Source organism: Cervus elaphus, chromosome 23 (assembly GCF_910594005.1).
Source record: "Cervus elaphus chromosome 23, mCerEla1.1, whole genome shotgun sequence".
Taxonomy (NCBI): domain Eukaryota; kingdom Metazoa; phylum Chordata; class Mammalia; order Artiodactyla; family Cervidae; genus Cervus; species Cervus elaphus.
This window is the reverse complement of record NC_057837.1, coordinates 13,839,179-13,864,028: the sequence shown is the minus strand read 5'-3', so window position 1 is coordinate 13,864,028 and position 24,850 is coordinate 13,839,179. Positions and strand designations below refer to the sequence as shown.

Genomic DNA, 24,850 nt, shown 5'->3' with positions numbered 1-24,850 from the left:
GAAAGGCATTTTGGGGAGGGATTATTTATTCCTCAATATTTACTCAGCACCTGCTATGAGGACAGAAGGATATTAAGTCCATGTCCTTCCCTTAAGAAAACTCAACCTTTCATAGAATATCAGCCCAAGGTACCAATTTATTTCAGCAAGGGGAGAATGGGCTTCTTACACACAACATTTGGATTCACACTGCAAACTGTGAGATTAATATTTCAAGCTGTGTGTGTGTGTGTGTGTGTGTGTGTGTGTGTGTGTGTGTGTGCATGCACACACGTTCCTAAGAGCTGACATACAGAGATTGGAAACAGATAAGGCGACAGGGACCAGTAATGAGTCAGTAACTGGTGGTGGCAGTAACTTCCAGAACTGGACACAGAAGCAGATGCTAATTTTAGGTTCCACCTTGTTTTATTGCAGCCTCTTCACAGAAGAGCATCGACTTCAATCATGGGCCTTCTTTTAGGGCTTTTGTTTTCCTTATCTGTAAGTCATCTCTGGGACAACAAATATTTAAGACCCATCTCAAAAATGTTTTCCAGGATGCCACTTCTCCATGATTGCTCTGCTCCTAACAAGCACAAAGAAGCTCCTTATTTTATTAGTCATTTATTTGGTTGCTTAGTCCTCTCCAGGAAAATTCTGAGGACAGGGTACTCCTGAGGGCCCTTTTGGGCACATGAAGAGAACTTCTCGGCAGAGTCTGTTCTGTGTACACTCACCATTCCTATAATGGAATGCCAGATATGTTGCCTGAAGCAACATGACACTTGCAACAATATGTGTATTCATCGGCATATGAAACAGGGAACCAGCCCAGGCTTTGTGATCTCTTGATCCCAAGCACTTCATCCCTCTCCACACATCACCCTCTGCCCCCAGAAAATGCATTTTATGGCACATTTTGTGGCAAGATTTATGGCAATTATCACCCAAATCCGTAATTAGCAAGTGGTAACAGATAGGCAGGTACATCCACTTACAGTGACATCTCTGACAGATTGACGACCCCCACCACCACCCCTTGCAAAATACCTGCAAGGCTTCTCCTTTTCAATGAGACCATGCTCAAACACAGGGCCGGCAAGCCTGGTCTCGTGCTCACAGAGGGGGAGGGGGCTATAAAAGCAACATGTTCCCACAAGCATGGCAGAGCCCACGCATAAACCATTTGGCTTTGCAATTAAAAACAGGTTTGGCTTCCCTCTGCATCAGTAAGACGACGTGAAAGCAACATTCATCCTGAAAATGTTCGCTTGTGAATTCAAATGAACTGTGAGTCTTGGGTTTCTCTTTGTTTGCATGTGCATGCCTTGAGAGTGAATTTTCGGAAGGGTTCAGTGTGTTTCTGTCCAGGCCGATGCGTGGATGCCGATGCCTTGAATCACTGCTGTCCCTGACTGTGATGTGCTTCACGTTTCGGATTCATGCCATCAGGCTTATGACTACAGGTTAATTACCTCTCCAAGCCCGACCTTTTTGCCTTGGGAAATGACCATTCACTCAAAAGACCTGCCTGAGAAATTGACTCTCACAGACTGGACCTGAGTTTCCAAGATACTGAAAAACATAAGTAGGGTTTCTATGGGCAAGTGTAGTAAAGTTGGTTACAACGATGCCTAATTGTTTCTTTATCATTGTCTTTCTCATAGGACACATTAAACTATCAGATCCCATGATAACTGGGAGAAATCTCTACTTTAGAGCTAAAATCCTTCACCTCACTATGCAATGAAGAGCTTAGACATTTCCTATGAGAGCCAGGCCCAGCTGCAGTTGAAATCACGCATTTCGTACAAGGTAGTTTGCTTCAGCATTCCTTTCTCTTACTCAGCTGGACAGAAAGAAAAAGTGTCCTTATTTGAATGTTTACTGTTGAAAGTTCCAGAGTTATGCCGGAGAAGAAATTGAAAAATAGTCAGACCTAAACCAAGAGTCATGTGTCAAAAACCTGTCAGAACCCAGGGCACTCTGACCTGAAGAGGTCTTAGCGCTAGATAGGTCACCGGCCCTCAGGCGCATCCCCTGAAGTACACGGAAAGTTCTGTAAGAAGACGTTGTCTTAAGAATCTCTCTTTTGCAGTAATGATGGTGATGATCAGAACTAATTTAAAGAGAGGTAGACAACAAAGAGCAATTCATTTCAGTGCATCATCCTGGATCTAAAACTCATCATAGAAGGACTCCATCCCTAATTAATTTTGGAAAGCCTCACCAAACTCCACTTAAGAAATTTTAGTTTATTCATGTTTCTTTGTACCTAATGATCTTATCTCATGCTCTTACCCCCAAAAGTGTTCAAAAGTGAATAATTATTAAAATGTAGACTTTTTTATTGCATCATTTGAAATACATAATTTGAGACAAATATAAAAGATTTTTATAATGTGTAAAGTAAAAATGTTATCATCGTAGAGTAAATAAGCATATACTAATATGCCTGACATTATGTGTGGTTGCATTGAAAAATTCAAAAACTTGTTACCTGATTTTGTCATTTAGTTTACCTTTATATAAAAATACAGATGCCTGCATGCAATTTTATATTTCTCAAAAAATAGATGTTTTCTTGCTTTTCATCCTTGCACTCAGAAAAAGTACATTTTTCTAAATATGAATTTTTATTCTTGCTTTGATAAAGAAAATGAGTTCCCTCAACTAACAAGTTATTAAGCATAAATAAATATTTTCCATTTTTATTCATTCCACATATTAGAGATTTTTCACTGACTTGGGCTCCCATTGGCTCCCATCTGTGTTTTATAACCTTATACATAAAAGGTGACGCAGAAGGAAAAACTTTAAATTCAGTCCAACTAAGACAGGAATAAAAACACTAAATGTCACAAAATAACACTACAATTTTATTTTTAAAAAATCACACACAAAAAAATAAAGTAAAAACACATATGCAGGATAATAAAAATAATTTAGCAAATCTTTATGTAACTTGAGTCTTCCCCTCTCCTTGTCAAAATATGGCTTCTTCTTGAAAACACTGTTTAATGAGCAAAGAACTGGTATCAATTAATTTAATATTGATTGGAGCAGGGAGAAAGTCTATGATTTTATAAGCTTATAAATTTTAGTAGAGAAGCTACTTTATACGAGTCTATTCTTTATTAATTTGGTGTTAATAGCTTCATTTCCTCATGGTTATGTATCTGAAGTGCTGTAAAAATGAGTAAGGAGTAAAGGGAGTTATTAGGGCTTTAAACTCAAGTTTTCAAATGCCCAATAAATGATGTGATTAAGTGATTAGAGGGCATTATTCAGTTAGAGAAGGGTTAAATAATGACATATTCGAAACTCATTTGAAATTGCGATAATTAATTTTTGTGAGTGTTTTGGCAGGCCAAAGGTAAGGAACTGCTTCTAGAAGTCGGTTGAAGAATCAGAAAGTTACTAATGAAAAGTCTTAGATCGTAATCATGAGCTTACAGTATTTCAGTAAATGAAATACCTTCCATGTAAAGAAAAGAGGTACACAAATCATTATATCATTATTGTAATTTGTCATGTGCCCGCATAGAAAAATCCCAGTGCTGAATTTATTCTCAGCAACTATCATTCCATAGTCATTTCTAAAAGTTTTTTAAAGTTTGTTGTTGTTTCATTTTGTTTTTTTGAAGCCACACAATCATTCTTATAACTTGGAGAATTTATTTTCCCAGGCTGACCCCCCACCGTATTTCTGAGGCAACAACTCTTCGACAACTTATATAACCCCAAACATGAAGAAACAGGCAAGGCCTCCCATTTTCTCCCTGTGGTTTAAAGCCAGGAGGAAAGTGAAACCCTGTCTCTCCGCTTTGTGCTCTGGGTTACAGACCTCCTGTAAAAACATGGCTACGAGCACAGACTTCTCACACGGGTGTGTTTTGGAAGTCGCTAGTAAAAATGATTTTAAAACATGTAGAAACTGCCAAGCTCTGAGAAAATGCCTATTAAAGACTCATAAAATTGTGAAAATTGAGACGAAAACAGCCAGTCACCTTTTTTCTGGGTGTTTTAAAGAAGTTGCTTTAGTCTTCTCTCCACCTGGGCTTGGCTGTGGTGAACTCAGGCAAGAAAAACAAGCTTGGCCATGATTTCACAATAGAGCGCTAAGGAGGGACAAACAGCCGTTCAATATTCATGAAGTCACCCAACGAGGCGGAGCCACGTCTACCCTGTGCTATAGTAATTCTAGATTTTCATGAGGGATTAAACACTCTGCAAACACACTTCCCAGACAGCGTCCATGGTCTCGCTGATAAAAGAAGCATCAGTGCTACCAAATGAAACTTAAAGTGACCACTGAGTCTGTTTCTGCCCATGTGTCTGGTGAAGTGAAAGTCGCTCAGTCCTGTCTGACTCTTTGCAACTCCATGGACTATACAGTCCATGGAATTCTCTAGGCCAGAATACTGGAGTGGGAAGCCTTTCCCTTCTCCAGGGGATCTTCCCAACCCAGGGATCGAACCCAGGTCTCCCACATTGCAGGATTCTTTACCAGCTGAGCCACAAAGGAAGCCCAAGAGTACTGGAAGGGGTAGCCTATCCCTTCTCCAGCGGATCTTCCCGACCCAGGAGTCAAACCAGGATCTCCTGCATTGCAGGCAGATTCTTTACCAACTGAGCTATCTTCTGGACCAGGAGGCAAAAGACTGAGTGAAATTGGTCATTTTAACCTCCAATCTGGGACTATTTCATCTACAGTAACTGCGCTGTGTGTGATGAGTTGCTCAGTCATGTCTGACTCTTTGTGACTGCCTGAACTATATAGTCTGCCAGACTTCTCCATCCATGGGATTCTCCAGGCAAGAATACTGGAGTGGGTTGCCATGCCCTACTATTTTCTCCTCCAGGAGATCTTCCCAACCCAGGGATCGAACCCGTGTCTCTTGTATCTCACATATCGGTAGGCAGAATCTTTACCACTGCTAGGAAGCTGTAGGGAGAATCAAATTTGCTTAGTTGTAGAGTTTCTGATGCTGTCAATTATCCTTCTTAGAAGTGGGCGTCTGGATAGCTCAGTTGGTAGAGAATCCACCTGCAATGCAGGAGACAGCAGTTTGATTCCTGGGTCAGGAAGATCCTCTGGAGAAGGGATAGGCTACCCACTCCAGTATTCTTAGGCTTCCTCTGTGGCCTAGCTGGTAAAGAATCCTCCTGCAATGTGGGAGACCTGGGTTCAATCCCTGGGATGGGAAGATCCCCTGGAGAAGAGACAGGTTACCCACACCAGTATTCTGGCCTAGAAATTTCCATGTACTATAGTCCATGGGGTCTCAAAGAGTCAGACATGACTGACTTTCACTTTAAAAATGTATGGTTTTGCATTGACCATGAGGAGATAATTTTTTTCCAATTTTAAAATGCACGTGTAGAATGTTTAATTTTTTATTTAACGTTATTTTAAGTTAACTCAATTAATCATCTAAATTCTGCATGACTCTCTCATTTCTGAAAATGTAGGAACCCTGGTCTTTATTCAGTAGCACTGTTTTCAAACCTGCTTAAGCCTAAGAACCTCCTAGGACACTCATCAAAAACACATGTCCCTGAGCACAACCCTGGACCTATGGAATCAAACTCTCTAAAGAAAACTCCTAAATATGGGCATTTTTTAAAGTTTCCCAAGTGATGCTTATGTCAGACAAGTTTGGGAAACCCAGCTTAACCTGCCTAGATTACATATTGACAAACTAAATGCCCAAGAAGAATAGAGAGAGCAATCTGTACCATAAAGCCCCCAAAACATGGTGATCTCTTTCCTTAGAAACTTTCTGAGCTCTGGTGTGTAAGTTTAGATAACCAGTAGCTGGTGTCCGATTTGAACAGGCACAAACACACATACCTAAAAAAATTTTATTAACAGTCTCCAAAGCATTAGGGAAGTAGACAAGGTCAAAACTGTGAAACATAGCAGTCAAAAAATTGTTCAATAATGTGAAATGAAAGAGAAAAGTTATTCAATCACCCGGAGATAGCTAATTATCCAGGAGCTCCTCAGCATTTTATCAGAGTCTACTCCACTGCAGTGAATTTAACACATCATAAAGATGTGAACCAAAGTAAAGTGTGTCTTCATGCAGACATTCATGTAGGCATCTGTGGAGACATTCAAGAACATAACTTCTAAAGATAAAAGCTGGTAACTCGCTTTGAGTAAGACAGATTCATGCAGTCAGAAAAACATAATGCTTTCTCTTTTTACTTCTGTATTGAAAATAATATTCATTTTGAAGTCAAGAAATGTCAGTAAGTAGAGCAACCTGAAAATTATTTTAGTTTCACCTTTTGATTAATAAAACTGCTCCCAACTTCCCCATATACCTCAATGATTAATAGCTGATCTTTTATTGAGAATATGAAGTCATCCAGGCTGCCTGGGTACTAGTTTAAAAAACAAGCAAGTGGTGTGGGGGGTGGGGGGGGGTGAGGAGGGGAAGCATTAGTTCAGTTGGGCCAGTTTGTTCAAACTCTGTGTAATATAAGTTCCAATGTAATATTTCTTATAGGTCACAGGTCCTTTCCCATCCCATGTCTCCACCAAGCATGTCTACAGTTGAAGCTGCGGAGTGAAGATGAGCAAGCTTTTGTTGCATCATGCAATTACTATTTTAGATATTTTCCCCAGAATATTCTTAATAAATTGCTACTACCTCTAACCATGGTAAAACTCTGTACCAAGAAGATAATAATATTTAATAAATCAGTGGCTTCATATCACCTTATTACAAAGAAATTGAGGCACAGTTGGCTGACTTGCACATGCCCACAGGTGTTGGACAAGGTTGTAGGATCAGTGAGGCTGGTGAATAATCCAGAAAGACCCAGAAGCCATCACAGAGAGAAGAGTAATGACTGTAATTGTTAGTTTTATCTGTATATCCAATTAAATAATTGTCATTTTTGTAAAACTGCACAAGGGAAAAACCATGATGAATAATTGAACATGAAAGTAACAAAATGTAATTTCCACCTCCAGAAATTTTAGTGACTTTGACTTCAGTGGCAATCATGCCACAGATCTTTGCTTGCCCTTTCACTCAGCTTAAATGCCTCTAGAGGATCCTAATAGCTAGATGATATGTTTGCTTTGGAATCAGATACCTGGAATGGTTAGCAGGTGACCTGAATGCTCAGTGATAAAGTCAACCCTGTCTGTTTGCTTATTTGTTACCTCTGTGTTTGATTTCACATTCACACTCATAGTCTGGCTTTAAAATGAAAAGCTAAAGTCTGGAAAATTGTCCGGATGATGTTCATAGGTTGAAGTCAATGGCAGCATCTTAATTCTGTTTCCAAAGGGAGATAAAAAGGAGATGTAGCTGCCTCTCCACTTTTTTTCTTTCCCTCTAGATGGAGAGAACACTTGGAGACCTCCAGAGGGCCTCATTGTGAAAATAAGGTTTAACCCTCCAGCTACATCTGCCTCTGTCTCATTTACCCCGGATTTGGCTGCAGGAGAGTGGGAAGAGACAGAGGCCAAGGAGCTTAGTCTTCATCAGCTCACGCCTACAAATCCCCACCCTAACCAGGCTACCAGTGTGAGCCAGGTGATGTCGTAAAACCCAGTGAGAATTTATAGGCAAAAGTGTAATTTCTCCTGGACTCCCAAGTGAAACAAACTAGGAATGGCTCCAACTATAAACAGTGCTGAGTATGGAGACATCACATCACTAGGACAAGAGAAGGCTGAGTCAGACCTCGTATCTCACACCTCCAGGGCAGGGGAGTTTTGAATCAGACCCAGCATCTCGTCCTCTTTTTGTGGAGAGCAGGAAAGTCCAGAAAGTGGCAACCAGCAGCCCCTGGAAAAGAGAAATCCATCCCGAGTGTAAGCCCACATGAAAAAGCCGGTCTAAGTGTTCCATCACTCAAGCATCAGACGTCCATTGAGGACTAATCAATGTGAGCAGAGGATTGCTGGGAGAATAAAATCAGTGTAAGTTACCACCTTCAAGGAGTTTATAGTCTTCATGAGTAGATGATATTTAAACAAGAGAAAGTCTTCACCAACACAAAAGTGACACACTTTTTTGGTACAACTTAAGTGGTATACTCAAAGTACACCTTAAAGGTGTACGACTTAGGTGTAACTAATATAAATACCTCCTGCAGGATTCTGAGAAAAGTGAGATCACAGGTTCCTGAGATGGCTGCGCAAAACAAACCATAGCTTGTCAGCAGTGGAAGATCTGAGGGATTTTGGAGGTGGGACAGTATTTCTGACGTTAAGAATTTACCCAACATCTCATTGTTCCTAACTCTCCTTAATTCACTTAAAATACTCTCTAGCCAATGAAAAGCTTGGCAGATGAGGTCATCATCATAGAGGAAGTGGCAAGAGAAACAAATATTAAAAGGTGTTTTTTCATTCTTTTGTTGAGTTTTTAGTTTGTTTAGTTTGTTTGCCTTCCCGGTAGAAATGTTTGGGGCTGAATTTGCTGACTTCTATCTGAAGAATGAAGCATGGGGTATTTAAGAAATCTCTGAGCTGAATAATTATGCTCTGTTTTTCTTTGTGTACCATTCCCTTATTACAGTACTGGTAGTTCTAACAAGTCAGCACAGATTTGCAAAAACAAAGTTAATGAAGAAGTGAAGGCTACGTTCGACCTGTCATTTTTTTAAAAAAAATTTCCTTTGTTATGTCTAGCCATTTTAGCCCAAACTCTCTGCACAATTCGATGCCTGTTACTAACCCTGGTTTAATGTGTTCCGACAATTTATCCACCATACGTTTTTCACATTCAGCACCGACAGGAATGTCTCTTTCATGCTTTGGCAGATAGCAGCCTAGAGTTTGGGGGCTGCCTACAATACATGGGTCACCAAGGTCATTTCAGTGGCCATCAGCAACATAGGAGAGCTGACTTCCCATGATAAAGAAAAATAACAAGAGAAAGGAGGAACAAAGCGGTGAAGGATGGGAGAGAGGGGGGTGGGCGAGAGGGAAGGAAGAAAGAGAGAAACAGAGAAAGTAAGAGAGAGAAAAGAACGGTAAGTATGTATTGTTTCAGAACTCTGTCTTGGCTTGTCACAGCGCTCTTTTCCTTGACTGAAATAATAGTGCAATAAAGTTAGAACATCAGTGACCTCAACAACAAACCTCCCACCCACACAACCTTGCCACTCAAATGTCTTGCTCGTTTTTCTTGTTACATGATGATGATCAGTCTGTTAGTCAAGTCTCAGTTTGACTAACATTTTGCCATCAGCTACTAGTTGGTCAACCTCTATCCCACTAAATGAAAGCAATGAAATTGCCCTGAACACTCTGGTGACTTTTGCTGCTCTCTCAGGTTCAACGGGACAAGCCGGTTGATCAGTTGGCTGAGATTGAGGGTCCTTCTAGGACTGTAGACTCTTTTTCTTTGTCCTTCCTTTTATAACGAAAGTGCTGCTTGGAATATGTTCTCTATTTAGCATTCCGTCCATTAAGACGTGCGTTAAAATATATGTTTGTGTTTTTTTCCTTCTTTACATGTGAAGCAGGACATTTCAATAACTTGTAAAGAAATGAAAAACCAAAACTGTGACTTAAAATAGAAAAGATAATAGTAACTGACACTAGTATTTTGCTTACTCTATGCCAAGCACAGCTCTGAGAATCTCACCCAGATGGACTTGTCATAAATCTGTAAGCTGGGTGCTATAATCACTCCCATTTTATAAACCAGTCCATTAAGACACAGAAGAGTTTATTGTTTTGCCCAAGGTCATGCAGCAGGTAAGTGGCAAAGTCAGGATTGAGATCCAGGCAGCTGTATTCCAGATCTATATTCTTAATTCTATTGTTCCCCTGAAAACAAAACAGGAGGATTGCTTAATAAAGTCCTGTTCAGTCAGCATACTTGTACAGTCTGATCCAAGTAAAAACTGTAAATACAAGGAGTCATGGAAAAAGTGACAGCTGGAGTTGAGAAGTGATTCTCCAAAATCCATCATTAAATGCTGTGAATCTAAATTCATGGATCAAATTTTCTACATCTGAAGCCACGTGTGAATAAATACGCTAAATATCCAAGGAAGACAGAGCCCGGTTTCCTCATCCACGTCAGGGAAATAGCTGCCTGCCTCGTAGGGCTGTTGTGAGGATTAAGATAATGTGTGCAAAGCTCCCATCACAGAGCCCAATCCAGGATAGATGATTGAGAAGGGAAAGATGCTATTTATATCTGTTATCAAGTATTTTCCCTGCCTTCCTCACTATCAGATCCATCTTGCACTTAGGTGTCTACTCTCACTTCAGAAAGCAAATCCAAGTTCCCACTCATCCATCAAGGCAAACCACGATGCTGGTAAGTGACACCTTGAACAGAACTCCAGTTGGGAAATAGCAAGTACATAAATAGTACTCCCGGGACATAATCATCAGCTTTCAAAGGAAGCATTTACAGCTGATGGTGAAAGTTGTTTTAGAAAGATCTGTTAGAGCAGATACAGAGATGGAAACTCGGATAGGCACGCTCATTGAAAGAAGAAAGTTACAGTCATGTAACTATAATTAGATAAGATCCATACAAATACATTTATGATTCAGTAACATAACTCCATGTGTTTTGAGAACCATGAGAGCACATTTCACTGCATATTCTTCTCCGCAGCATCCCCCCTCCCATCAGAGAAGGAGAGTAGGAGCTCAAAGCCTGTGAAGGAGTGTGGTTCCCAGACTTACATAGAAAGAAGCTGGGTTCAGGGCAACCGCTCACAACTCCAGGTGTTTGTCCCACCGGCTCTGGTCCTGGTTTCTCTCTTCTACTTTTGAAACAAAGTTGGAGTCCTGCTGTCCATGGTCACTAGGCTCCAGGAGCAATCCAAGAGGCTGTTTTCAAATCATGTTATGGAAGATGCAAATGGTAAAGAGTTATCACGCCTGATTTAATTCTTACATCCTGATTTCTGGCCACTGCGACCATTTCCAACACTGAGAGAGGAGTTTCACTGAATAGTTGAGACCAGCATAGAAATAACTGGCAGGGCATATGCATGTGTGTCTTTGTCTTTATTCATGTATTCATGAATCTGAATCTGTATGTGTCTGTATACCGCATGCATGCCCAGTCGTGTCTGACTCTTTGTGACCCTTTGGACTATAGCCTGCCAGGCTCATCTGTCCATGGAATTTTTCAGGCAAGAATACTGGAATGGGTTGCCATTTTTTCCTCCAGGGGATCTTCCCAACCCAGAGATCGATCCTGAGTCTCTTGTGTCTCTTGCAAGGGCAGGTGGGTTCTTTACCACTAGCGCCACCCGGGAAGCCCACGTATCTGCATCTGCGTGTGTCCGAATACATGTGTGTCCATCTGTATGTATGTCTGTGTCTGTCTGAGGATGTATCTGTCTATACCTACACCCATGGGTCTGTGTATCTCTTCATAAGTTGTGTGTATGTGTTCATGTATATCATACAATGTGAGTGTGTATGTTTGTGTGCTTGCAAGCTTGTGCATATCTGTCTGTACGAGCATGCGTGTCTATGGGGGCAGGCCTAGATTTTATAAAGAAATTCATAGCACAAATGCATGCTAGGAGGCAATGCTTCTTTTGAAGGGACCTGCCCCCAATGCACATGTGAACTGTGTGTTGGGTGCAAATGTCCCCTGAGCAAGGTAGACAATAAGGGAAGAGATGTACCATAAATGAAACAGCCAAGGACCTGCTCTCTGATGCTTTCATGGCTGTGCCTGACCTATGGTACTACTTGCCACACTGAATTGACCACTTTCTTGCACTTTTTATTTATCTAATTTTTGGCTGCACTGGGTCTTCATTGCTATGAGCAAGCTTCTCATTGTGGTGGCCTCTCTAGTTACAGAGCGTGGGCTCTAGGGTTTGAGGGCACAGTAGTTGTGATGCACCGGCTTACCTGCCCTGTGGCGTGTGAGATCTTCCTGGATCAGGGATTGAACTTGTGTGCCCTGCATGGGTAAGCAGATTCTTAACCACTGGACCACCAGGGAAGCCTGTACTTGCAGTTTTAAAGTGACCTGCCAAAGAGAGCTTATCAGTGGGGCCATAGGAGTTCTCATTTAAGAAAGGCAATACTCCAGGAGGATGGAAGAAAATCTTTCCTAAGCCCAAGAGAATAACTATATTCATTAACTCACTAGGTGACTTCAGTAGAGGTTTCACTCTACTCTAATCCCCAAAACTGGCATTGTTTCCTTAATCAAGCAAACATTTTCTAATATAAACAATATTTGAGATCTGAAATAACTAAACCTGTGAGCCCGGTATACATCCTAAAGCTGACCAAAAAAATATTCTACTGGAAACACTGGCAAAATTTTAACACTGCTAAATGAAGAGTAAATGAATATACATGACGCAAATGCAAAATATTGATTTTACAGAATGAAACCTTTCAGAGTTGCTAACATAAGTCTAATTTTCTTCAAGAGCAGCAACCATCCTCTGCAGCAAAGGTCTTTCAAGCTATGAGAAACCGTCCCTAAAGAAATGTGAGCGGTAGTTAACTGCCAGTTATTTTTACAAATAAGATTTAATTTGGCACAACAAGTCTGATAGCATGTAGGACAACTGCTGACCATTTCGGGGGGTTGGGAGTGGGGTGGGAGGGAGATGACACTGATGTGAATATTGCCTTTCGTTTTGGGAATTTGATAAGAGAAATGAGACCTCTGATCATGGAGTACTGGGAAAGACTGGAAGGGCTTAATTAGCCACTGATTGACTTTGGGTTGGAAATACCTTCTTGAAATACATTTGGATTTACCAGCTTGATGAACACTTTAACGGGTTGCTTTTGGTCTCTCATGAAACTGATTTGCAAGATGGTTTCTCCAGAATGTTCCCTGGTCATTGTCCTCATGGTAGTTCTGCCGAAGAGCAGAGTCCTAAATGGTCCAAATCGCTTCCTGTCCAAATTGCAGACCTACATCTGTGCCGAAAATTATCACAGGAGATGTGAAGAAGGGAGGAGGGCAAAGAAAACAGCAATAGGAAAGATCACCTTGGAAAGATTTGCAAGCCAGTATGACCATGTGTGTGTGTGTGTGTGTGTGTGTGTGTAGTTACACTGGACTTAGATATCAGGGCACAGTTTACACGCATTGCCCTGATATAGAGAGACCTTAATTCTAACCTCTTCCCCTTTGTTGGTTTCCTGACTGAGCTCAAACAAGTCACTTCAAGTGGCCCCATCACCTCAAAGGCTCTTCTTGGCCAAGTTGTGTTGGCTTGAATCCTTTCTCAAGCACTTAATAGCTGTGTAACTTTGGTCAAGTTGTTTATCATTCATACTTTGTATTCTTATCTATAGAAGGAAAATAATCATAGTGTCTGGTTCATAGGACTATGATGAAAGATAAGAATGTAAAATACTGTTTGGAATATTGTAGGTCCTCAATATTAGCCATTATTATTAGCACTGATTCACAGTTTCCTCATGTAGAACAGGAGAGGGTCAGAGGAGGTGTCTGAATTATTTTTTCTTTATTTTTAAGTACTTGTTTATTTATTTTTGGCTGCACTCGGTCTTCGTTGCTGTGAATGGGTTTTGCCCAGTTGCAGCAAACTTCTCATTGCAGTGGCCTCTCTTGCTGTGGAGCTTGGGCTCCAGGGTGCTTGGGCTCAGTAGTTGTGGCTCAAGAACTTAGTTGACCCATGCCAAGTGGAATCCTCCCAGACTAGGGATCAAACCCACATCCCCTGCATTGGCAGGCAGTTTCTTAACCTCTGGACAATAGGAAAGTCCTGATCGAATGATCTCTTTCAGTCCATCTTTAGGAGAACCATCATTTGGGATTACAGTTAATAACCCAACCTCCCCAAGCCTCTGTAGTCACAGGGAGCTCCTATCAAATCTTGTTTTCATTGGCCACACTGCCAGTCAGTCACTCAGGCCTTATTGATTCCTATTTTACATGCAGTTCTAACAGCCATGTTTATCTGATTCCTCAGAGTACAGCAAGTTGGAAGCCCAAATTAGGAAGGAGAAAGACTATTGGCAGAAAAAAACACCTTGTAGGCAAGGGTGGTTGCCCACCGTCTGACGTCGAGAGTAAACCACTGTGACCACAGAATGAAGCAGGTGAACACCACCATTACAAGTCATGTAAAATGGTTGAATCCCATTTAATAAACTGGTCATGACAGCTACCAATTTTAGAAATATTTCTATGCAAAGGATTAGCATTTTCTAGGCTTAGAGATGATCAGTTTTCTGATCACTGTCTTCAGGGGCAGAAGGTCACTGGCTATTGCTGAGGTCTTTGGCCCCCAGAGTTGCTGGCCCCGCAGCGGCCCTCCTGGTTCGGCAGGTCCAGAACCAGGGTGGAGGTAAGGTCCAGAACTGCTTTCGTCTCTCAAGGGGGAGCTGATCAGAGGGTGAGAGCCTTCGGGCCAGGTGGTCAGCACACTCCTATGTAATCCTGACTTCAAACTTCTGCCGCACACACTTTCACACATTTTCATCTAGTGATTAGATCCAGGAGCAATTTTTCCCCTGGCCTCTCATATCCTCAGGCTTTTTCTGACCTTGGAAGTAATAGGTTCAGAATTAGGACCCAAGGAGACCTCAGTGAGGTTTCAATCCTGCTTCTGACACCTGCCAGCTCTGCAACTTTGGACAAAACACTTTCCCTTCTCTGCACATCGTCCTTGAAGCTCTAAGATGTGAAGAATAATGCATTCCTCCCTGGAGCTATTAAAGAAAGTGAGTAAGATCCTGGAGTCAGAGCCCAGGACCTGGAATAGCTCAAGATGCATCAGCCACTCTTGATGCCCATTTCAGTTGCATCTAGGACTTTAACAGCTCTTCCTCAATCATAATTTATTATACTTGGATATATCCTATCCAAGTATAATGGGTGCAATATAGGTTTGGAACCAGAGAGACCTGGACTGCAGCCCACTACTATCCTCTGCCGTCTGTGTGACCATGGGCACAACAGGAAGGTTTTCCTAGTCAGCTCCCCTACCTGTATATTGGGAATACCACCACTTAACCCACACGATTCTTTAATGGTTTAGACAACGTATTTAATTATCTTATTTTCATAATGGCTCCAAGGCACAAGAGTAGAGATGCTGGCAATTTGGATGTGCCAAAGAGAAGCTGTAAAGTGCTTCCTTTAAGTGAAAAGATGTAAATTTTCAGCTTAATAAGAAAGAAACAAATATCATATATTGAGGTCGACCATAAGAACAAATCTTCCGTCCTTGACATTGTGAAGAAGGAAAGAGGAATATGTGTTAGTTTTGCTGTCCGAACACCTAACCGCCAAAGTTATGACCACAGGGCATGATAAGCATTTAGTAAATAGGAAAAAAGCATTGAATTTGTACAAAAGGTATTTTGAGAGAGACAGACCACACTCAAATTATTTTATTACAGTGTATTGCTCTATTTTATTACGTTGTTGTTCATCTCTTAATATGCCTAATTTATATATTTAACTTTATCATAGGTATATAGGTGGGAAAGAAACATAGTTTGTGTAAGATTTAGTACTACCCTCAGTCTCAGGCATCCTCTGGGTCTTGGAACTTAAGCCTTATTCCATGAAGAAGTGAGGGGCACTGTACATGAAAATATGCATAGAACTTATCTCCATAGCCAATAAAGATCCATCATACCAAGAAATAAATATCTTTCTTCAGAATTATCGCTTGCCAGCTACAGTCATAAGATTGTTTATATAACTCAAGTCAAAAATCTTTTTTAACCCTGTATTATATGACCCAGATTTGTTTAAAAAAAAAAAAAGAGTAGTTTTAAAAGAACGATTCCTCAAATCGGCTATGCTTAGATTTTAATTCCACTTCGTGCTGGGAGTTGAAAAGATCCCTTCCTTCTTACGAGTCCACAAGTGTTCCAGGAGTGGAAATTACCTCTACCGTGGAATCCAAGGCTAGGACATTTATACATGTGGATGCCTCTTTGACTCTATTTGCTTGCAAAAGAGCACCTGTGTCAGTTTGTCTAGCTGGGAAGTGTTCTCCTTTCAAAGAAGTGCTGCAGGCTCAAGAGGGCCTGTGGAGCCACGAACTGTGTTTCCCGGAGCACGACTCAGGATCCAACACAGATAATGCATTTTCCTTTTCGCTGCTCAGAATATTCATCAGGATAAGGAGGTTTTGGCACGTCATGAACATTACATAATCATGTGTCAGTACAGAAGCTTTTAGCTTCTTGTCACCATTCACGCTAAGCCATCCTTAATGTAATATCACTGATATCACCAGAAGATAACAGAGTTGTCCACTGGCTATATAATTTGTCAGACACTAATAGAGACTGGAGTGATGGGTAAACACACAGCACTTTTGTGTCATCGCTTCCTGATAGTGGTTTCGATAAGATTTTAAAGTAACTGTAGGTTTAGATTCCTTAAATACTGGCATTTGTTTATTGGTTTGTTAGTTTGTTTAAAAAAAAAGTGACAAGCTGTTGGATGTGCTGTGTGTATGTGTGTGTGTACATAGTTCTGTCCAACTCTGCAATCCCATGGACTATAGCCTGCCAGGCTTCTCTGTCCATGGAATTTTCCAGGCAAGAATATTGGAGTGGTTTGCCATATCCTCCTCCAGGGGATCCTCCTGTCCCAGGGATTGAACCCAGGTCTCTTGAGTCCCAATCTGCATTGGCAGGCAGATTCTTTACCACTTTGCAACCTGCTAAGTCATATGTGTTAAGTGTCTTTATGTGCTCAGTCACTTCAGTTGTGTCCAACTCTTTGAGACTCCATGGATTGTAGCCCACCAGGATCCTCTGTCTATGGGATTCTCTAGGCAAAAATACTGGAGAGGGCTGCCGTACCCTCCTCCAGGGGATCTTCCCACTAGCTGCCAAAGACTTATGCTTTGTGACTTTATGATCTGGTGTTTGACATTAGCTTTCTCTTGATGGAAAAGTTGCTGATTTCAATGCATTACTCCTTGATCCCAAAGATTGTACTGAGAGCTAGCCCCATGGAAATTCTTAGGAAAGACTCAAGAAACGTCTGAAAGCTGTGTCTCCATTAGCAGACAAAATACTTTTCAAGCATCCTCAGTGAACTTCTTCTCAAACACCTTAGTGATGATAGAAAATAGCACATCCATTTGATATTAAGCTTTTATTGGTACTTAAAAGCAGTTGATCTCACGCTGAGCCTGAAGCTTTTCCTGAACTATGATTAGGAAAGTGAATCCAAGTGACCAATTTGACCAAATTAATCAATTAGTGCAGTGGCATTTCAGACATCTTTCACCAAATTAAACAGCAATTTTTTAAACTAGGCTGATAAAATAAATCATGGGGGAAAAAAAACTATACTGACTCTCTTTGGGTTGACATTTCAAAAGCTTCTGCCATCTGGCCCACTTGACCTCTACAAGATTTTCAACATAGCATCATTGCATAAACCACCTATTCCCACCAACCTGGTCTACCGACTGCCAAGAATATCTTCCCCTGCTCTCCTCTTTGCCTTTGTGTCCTTTTGCCAACACTGTGTCCTGGCTCCAGGTGCTCTCTCTTTGTCTCTGCTCATCTCCTAAGCTAGATTTCAGTCATGCTTCCTCCATGGCATTTTTTTTTTTTGCAAGTGGCTTCCTCTCGGAAGCCCCCTAGAGTCCTGATCATTCATTGCACATGTTGTAAATTCTCTTGTATTACAGCAATTATTTTGTACCTCTATTACTACTAAATTAACCAGGCACTTCCGTTTTATATGCCTCAAGTAGATTTCCTGTTCCCAGAGATGTCAGCTGTGTCTTTAAATCTGTCCAATGGTTTATGCAATGCCTTGCATGTGGTTGATGTTGATTATACTAGATAATCTGAATAGTTTCACTGATCTACTGAAATCATTTAATCCAGATATAAAGATATAGCCAAGGACTGTTAGTGAGTAGTTGTAAAGATTATAATCATATTTGTGGCCCAGACACCTGCAATTGATCTCTAAATCTGCCATGTACTAGATAGTGACTTAAATTGGACAAGTCACTTCACCCACCTTAGCTTCAGTTTTCTCATGTATAGAACTGAAAGAATAATAAAGACTCTCTTACCTACTTCACTAGATTGATTGTAAGAGTCAGACGATGTAATGGCTTTCAAAGTGTTTTACAAAGGTAACTACCTTACGGATATGACGTGAGTTGTTAAGCAAATGAAACACGACTTTTGAAGATCCCATATCAAATCTAGACGAGTCCTGAAATGATCAAGACTGCTGTGCTTTTAAGATGGATACGATCCATGTATGTTAAACAATGCTGCAGATCAGATGGTTATTTTCACTTTATAGATGAAAGTTTGAAGTTAGCTAGAAGCAAATGATTGAAGTAAAATTAATGAAGCATCGAAATGAAACACCTTTACTGTTCTAGTTATTAATAGTAGCTTTGAGCCTGATATTTGAGTCTCCTATTTCTTTCTAAATATTTTATTAAGCACCATTAATCTTCTGATTCTTAGGGATTCATATAAAACAACACACTGAAAATATCCATCTCTCTTCTCTGTAGTTCCTTCATAAGCATAAATAACATCTTGAATCCATAATTTGGCTCCTTATCTCTTCCAGGCCTTCCCATCTTCCTTCTTATAGTCCCCAAAGTCATGCCCCCTTTTTCTTAAATCCAGATCTTTACCGCGTCTCCAATGCTAACTTTTATTTTGAGACAGTTCCATTCAGATGCCCCCCAAGAATCTCAAATTTCAGAAAACCAAACTAAACTTGTCATCTCTTCCTCTCTCACACCTCTCATCCTGAAACCTACAGCTCCCTCCTGTTGTCTGTCTCAGGACTTCCAGAACCACCCATCTGGTGGTCAAAACCCAAAACCTGGACATCATCCTTGACCCCTCTCTCTTCCTCAAGATGAACTAATTCCTGCTAGTTCTGTCTCCTTTCCATCTCACTGAATCTCCACACCCAGGACCTCAAGGTCACCCATCCACGGCTTAGAGGACTGCCACCGTCTTCTAACTACGCTGCCCACATTCAGTGTGTGTCACCCAATTCATGATCTATTCTATAACCAGAGTGATTTGTTTAAGATGCAGACTGAATCCTATCCATCCCTGGTTTACAATCTTTCATCGACTGCCCATTTCCATCTGCAAGGAAGGTGTACAACAAACCACACATCCTTCCCATGTCAGCCGGGACCACCCTCAACCACATCATCCCCTCCACTGCCTGCAAACCTCAACTTGGATGTCAGTGTTTCCTGGGAGAACTCCCTATTTACCTTCTGAAAAGTGGCTAGTGCCTCACCCGATTGCACATTCTCCTACTCTCTTGTATTTACATTCTGCTTGCCTATACACTCCTGTAGCTTGAAATCCCCTTCAGATGTTTCATCTGAAGGCCAATGTCTCATCGTTGTGTCTCAGTTACTCCTGCTGCCAAGTACCAACTGTGATATCTGGCATATAATATGCTCTCCATAAATTTTAAAACAACAACAACTAACTCTCCCTTCCTCTGTGCATACTTTGTTTTGTCCTGAATTATTCTGCCTCTTCTGCTGTGTTGGATATTATGAATCATGTTTATTTCAGGAAATCTTCCCTCAGTGAATCTGTTCTGGGCAATCGTTAACTCTGCCTTCCTTCTCAATGTAACTATTAAATGAATTTGCCGTGTTTTCACTTTTTGGAATGTTGTAGATAAATATTGTGATATTGTGAGGCTTAAAGCATGAGTATATACTGTCTCCCAGCTTCAACTTTGAACTCCTTGGGTAGGCACTGCTCTTCTTAAATCTCCGATTGTCCCTGACTTTGTACATTATCTCACAGTCAGATGATGCTCAAAAAGGCCAGATAGGATGTATCACCTTTCCTCTACTGTTCACATCCCAGTCTCCTGTGAATTATGGTTCACTGTACATCTTTCTCCCTTCACTCTCACGTAACAGGTACAGACTATCATTATATTTGCCTCTAGCAAGAAGCTCGAGTGTTTATTGACAGGAGGCAGAGTGGAATATGCCCTACCAAGAACCAATCAGGATTTTAAGATCAAAGGCTGCTCTGGTCCCTTCATCTGGGGTTCCTTCTTTTAAACTGGACAAGTCATTTTCAACACTTTAGTCTTTTCATCTCTTAAGAGAAGGACTTGAAAGATTCCTGTAGCTCTGTACAATGGTATACTACAAAAGTAATAATCACCAAACCAAATGACTGATCTGACAGTTAAAACTGAGAAGCAAAATTGACTGTACCAGAATAGACAAAAATCTCTTTAATAAATTTGAAACAAAGTTTGAAAGCAAGGGGGGAAAAGGAGAGAGCTATAGCATCACATATTTCAGTTTTTACTTTCATACAGCCTGTGGCCCTTAGCATGAATTTTCTTAGGTACTGTTATTATGCCAATGCTTGCTATGTAAAAGGAACTTGAGTGGCATTCACCAAATTAGCACAGTTTTCCACAAAGGAGAACGGACCTAGAATCAAATGGAGAACAAATATTCAAGCAAGCATGGAAACTTTCAAAGAAAATGTATGACACTGTCTTATTTGCTTATTTTTTTTTATTAAAATCCATATTCAGTTAGTTTGTTTAAGCCGTTCTGCACAAAATCTCTGGTCATTGAGGTAAACATATGCATGAGAAAAGAGGTAATAAGCAGATGAGGATGCTGACCTGAAAAATCTAAAACGTTAATGCTATTTTCATTTGATTTTATACAGATAGTCACTTCCTTTATTTACCACAACATCAGATGATGTGGTTTGTGTTCCAAATGTTCTTTTGTTCCAACAGTTATCTCCATGAACATCAGAATTACCACTGCCACAGAGATCTCATTTATCTTACTTTTGTAATAATATTTCAGTAATATTGTAGCTGGTAAAAAATGTGTGTGTATACCTATGAAGATAAATATAATTGAGGAAAAGAACTTTTCAAGGCATATTTCTTTAATTACAAGCTGAAGTATTTACTAATTTTAAAAATGACTAGAACCTTACCAATCCTAAATCACTTTGACTTCCCTTATTTTCACATATTTGTAAGTAACAATGGTTCCATTATCTTCGTTTTTAACCTACATAGTATTCACTTATTCTGTAATACTGTAGTTAACTTACAAGTTTCCTAATTTGAAGGTGTTTGAATAGCCTGAAATATGAGGGTCTTATATGTAGTGCTGTTAAGAATATCTTTACTTAAATTTCTCTTTTGTGTTTATGGCTAACACTTGAATGACTGGCTCTAGGTCTAAAAAAAAATGTACATGTCATATAACATCTTTTCAGTTTGTGGCCAGTAAGATTAAAGCAATTTATAAATGCCACCAATGGCTGTCATATAATCATGTACATTTCCCTATATCCCAGCCTTTACTGATTTTTAAAAATTATGCTCCTTTGTTTGGCTGGGTTAATTGGAATATGAAGATTTCTAAAATTTATATAATATTTATGTATTTTTCAATTGATGAGACCATGTATTGTTCATCATGATCCTTTTGCTGCATCGTCCGTGCCACAGAAGTCATAGACCAGAGCTGTGTGCCAAGTGCATGTCAAGACTGAAGATCAGGGACTTTCCTGGTGGTCCAGTGGTTAAGACTTAACCTTCCAATGCGGGAGATATGGGCTCGATTCCTGGTTGGTAAGCTAAGATCCCCATGCCTCCTGGCCAAAAAACCAAAATGTGAGACAGAGCAGTGTTATAAACATTCAGTAAAAATTTCAAAAAAAATAGAAAAAATTAAAAAAAATTAATAATAGCAGGGTATGTCTCCCAAGGTCAGGGCACTAGAGAGGTGATATTAGGTACAACAAGAACAGAGATTCAAAACCTGCCACTGTGGACTTCCAGATGCCTGTGGAATCCATTATTTTCATAGGAAAACAAGTCCATTATTGCCATCACTTGTTTTTCATTGTGTGGGTTGGATGATTTTCTAACAAAGGCTTTCCTCTAGTTGGATCCATTTTTTTTTTTGCCTTCTGATCTGTTTTGCCCCATGGAACGCAGTTTAGCTCCTGGGTATTTTTATATCCTTTTTTTTTTTAATTCTTTATAGGCTAATCAGCTAACACTTGTGCCTTTTGGGATCCTAAATCAGCAATCCAGTTGCGGTGAGCCATTCCCCTTGGCTTTGCAATCTTTGAATCATCATTTTGCAAGATGGCAGTCACTGCTTCTAAATAGTAATCAAGTCTTGGAGTGGTTACGCCCTGAACAAAATATCCCGTCTCCTTGGCCAAATTTTTATCAGGAGGCGTTGCAGAAACTCATTAAGTCACTTGAGTCAAAGATCCAGGTGAATCATTCTGCACCTCCACCCAGTTCAACTTTTTCCTCTGGTAGCAATTAAGTATATATTTCTCTTTTCTCACTCCCACCTCTAGCAACATCCAATCATGTGTTCCACTCGGCCACACACACTCACTCAGACTCTACAAGCTCTTTGAAGGCTCACTCGCTTGGCACTCAGAGGACACAGATAAGAAGTAGAATGTCTATAGCTTTTCTACTGAGTGCCTGCAAGTAGGAAAAAATAAAATAAAATAAAACTAAAAATGTCATCCTAAAAGTCATGGAGTTTAATCCCAAACAGCATTTGCTCTTTGACTTTACATTTTACTTTTTTTTTTTTTAATTTTTCTTTTCAGGCCCTGCCCTGAAGCATGCAGGATCTTAGTTCCCCAACCAGGGAATTGAACCTGTGTCCCCTGAATTGAGAGCACGGTCTCAACCACGGGACCACCAGGGAAATCCTGCACAGTTTTCTTCTTTAATAAAAAGGATATAAAGCAAGCACTTTACATGACAATATTCAAGAGAAAGTGTGTGACCTTATTAATTATTCAGGTAATTAATATAACTTGCATTATGAGACCCAATTTGAGTATAGAGTCAATGAATCTTAGAATGGCAAGCCCAGAAAGTGCCTGGGCTCTACAGATCATCAGATTGGGTTTGAAAGCCAACTCTCTCACCAGCTGTGTGGCTTTAAACAAGTTACTCAACCTCACGGAACAGTGACTTCACCTATTGGGCTAAGACCTATCTCAGAGGGCTGCTGTCTGGATTCACTGGGATAATATATTCAATGCTAAGTGGAATGACTATTCACAAGAGTAACACTCACCTGCTAGGCATTCCACCTAAACCAGTTCACTTAATCCTCTCAACAACTTCAAAGCGAGATGCTACTATTATGCCTATTTTACAAACAGGGAAACTAAGGCACAGAAATGTGAATTTCTTTATTCAAGATCATGATGACAAGAACTGGTTATAAATTGAATTTGAGCCCAGAATCCATGTGTTGATGCAATTCCTTTATCTACTTAAAGATTAAGGAGAGGGTTAACTGGCAGTCTCAAAAATTCAGAGCCATCTTGGAGATTAGTAACAAAGTCACAAGCTAAGGACCTGTAAACCTGTCTCCCAATTACATTCTAGTATAATTTCCCTAAGAAATGAAACACAGAATAAACCACTGGACAAATATAGATGGTGGGTTTTGAGGAAGAAACTAGAATGGTTCACTACTGCTTTGTGATAATGTGGAATCCAGTAACAGTGACTAATTACATGGTAATGACCTGTTTTGAAATCATCATGTCAGGTGCTTACCTGCTCATGAGTTAGATCTATAAATGCTCTAGAAAGATCCTGTGCTGGGAGCTCTAAGGAGAGAATCAGCTGGGCTGCTAACACTCAGGTCCACATTCTCTTCAGATTCCACTGCGCTCTTTCTTCCTGGCGGCCCCTCCTGCTTCACCGCCACCCCCTCATACACAGCCCATGTTGCTGATGAAACGAGTCCCTGAAAGGAGAGTGGTGGTCCGTAAAGTTGATATGGCCTAGCTGGTGATGGAGACCCTAAAAGCCACCTCCTGGAAACAGCCCACTCTCCTCACCCATAAGCCAGCCCACTGCCTTCAGTATAATTTGCAGACCCGAGCGAAACCTTGTAAACCTTCCAGCCTCTTGGGGTCACGAACACACACACACTGAGTCACACTTCAGTCTCCAAATCCATAGGGTGTTTCCCACACCCACTGGAACAGCTTCCCTGGTCATGGGGCCCGAAGCCAAGGGTGGTGGGGCTGGAGCCAGCAGTAACTGAAGTGATGGGAGGTGTAGATTTGTTATCTGTGTCTCACCAGTTCCTGACCTGAGGCAGGAGGAGCCCAGCAACCCACTCCAGATCTGCTGAGGGAAGCGGCGAGGCAGGCCAAGGAGATGTGGTGAAAAGACTCCTTAACTGAACTGATCAGTGATGGGTCTACTAGGCGTCAGAAGGTCTATTAATATCTATCATTGGGAGAATGTATTAGCGTGATAAGGATAATAATAAGCATTTCTTTGAGCACTTATCATGTGCCAGACATTCTTCTAAACTCCTTCATGGAGTATCTCATTTAAGAGCTCAGTCAGAGGCTTCCCTTGTGGCTCAGCTGGTAAAGAATCCACCTGCAATGCAGGAGACCTGGGTTTGATAACCTGGGTTGGGAAGATCCCCTGGAGAAGGGAAAGGCCACCACTCCAGTATTCTGGCCTGGAGAATTCCATGGACTGTACAGTCCATGGGGTCACAAAGAGTCGGACATGACTGAGCGACTTTCACTTTCCTTTGGGGTTGGTACTATCATACCCATTTTACGCATGTGGAAACTGAGGAGGAGACATGTCAAACCATCTTTCCTCCACTTGCACAGCAAGTATGGGATACAAACCCAGCAGCCTGAAGTCAAAACCCTTGCTGTAAACTGCTTTATCACAAAGAATCAAAAAGCAGGCTTGGCGATCTTTATCTGTGAAGAGTCAGATGGTAACTGTTTTAGGCTTTGCACGCCAAATAGTTTGTCACAACTCAGCTCTGCTGTTCTAACCCCAAAGTAGCTGTAGATGATCCCTAA

At 40.8% G+C, this 24,850-nt stretch overlaps 2 long non-coding RNA genes across 2 annotated transcripts; both read left to right on the top strand.

Moving 5' to 3' along the window:
• Positions 1-1,382: 1,382 nt before the first annotated feature.
• Positions 1,383-3,697, top strand: LOC122682086. The gene is made up of 3 exons (XR_006337203.1): positions 1,383-1,448; positions 1,650-1,797; positions 3,672-3,697. It is a non-coding gene; the product is annotated as an uncharacterized LOC122682086 (long non-coding RNA).
• Positions 3,698-3,703: 6 nt separating this feature from the next.
• LOC122682087 lies at positions 3,704-6,723 on the top strand. Its single transcript, XR_006337204.1, has 2 exons — positions 3,704-3,871; positions 6,504-6,723. It is a non-coding gene; the product is annotated as an uncharacterized LOC122682087 (long non-coding RNA).
• The last annotated feature ends 18,127 nt before the right edge of the window (positions 6,724-24,850 follow it).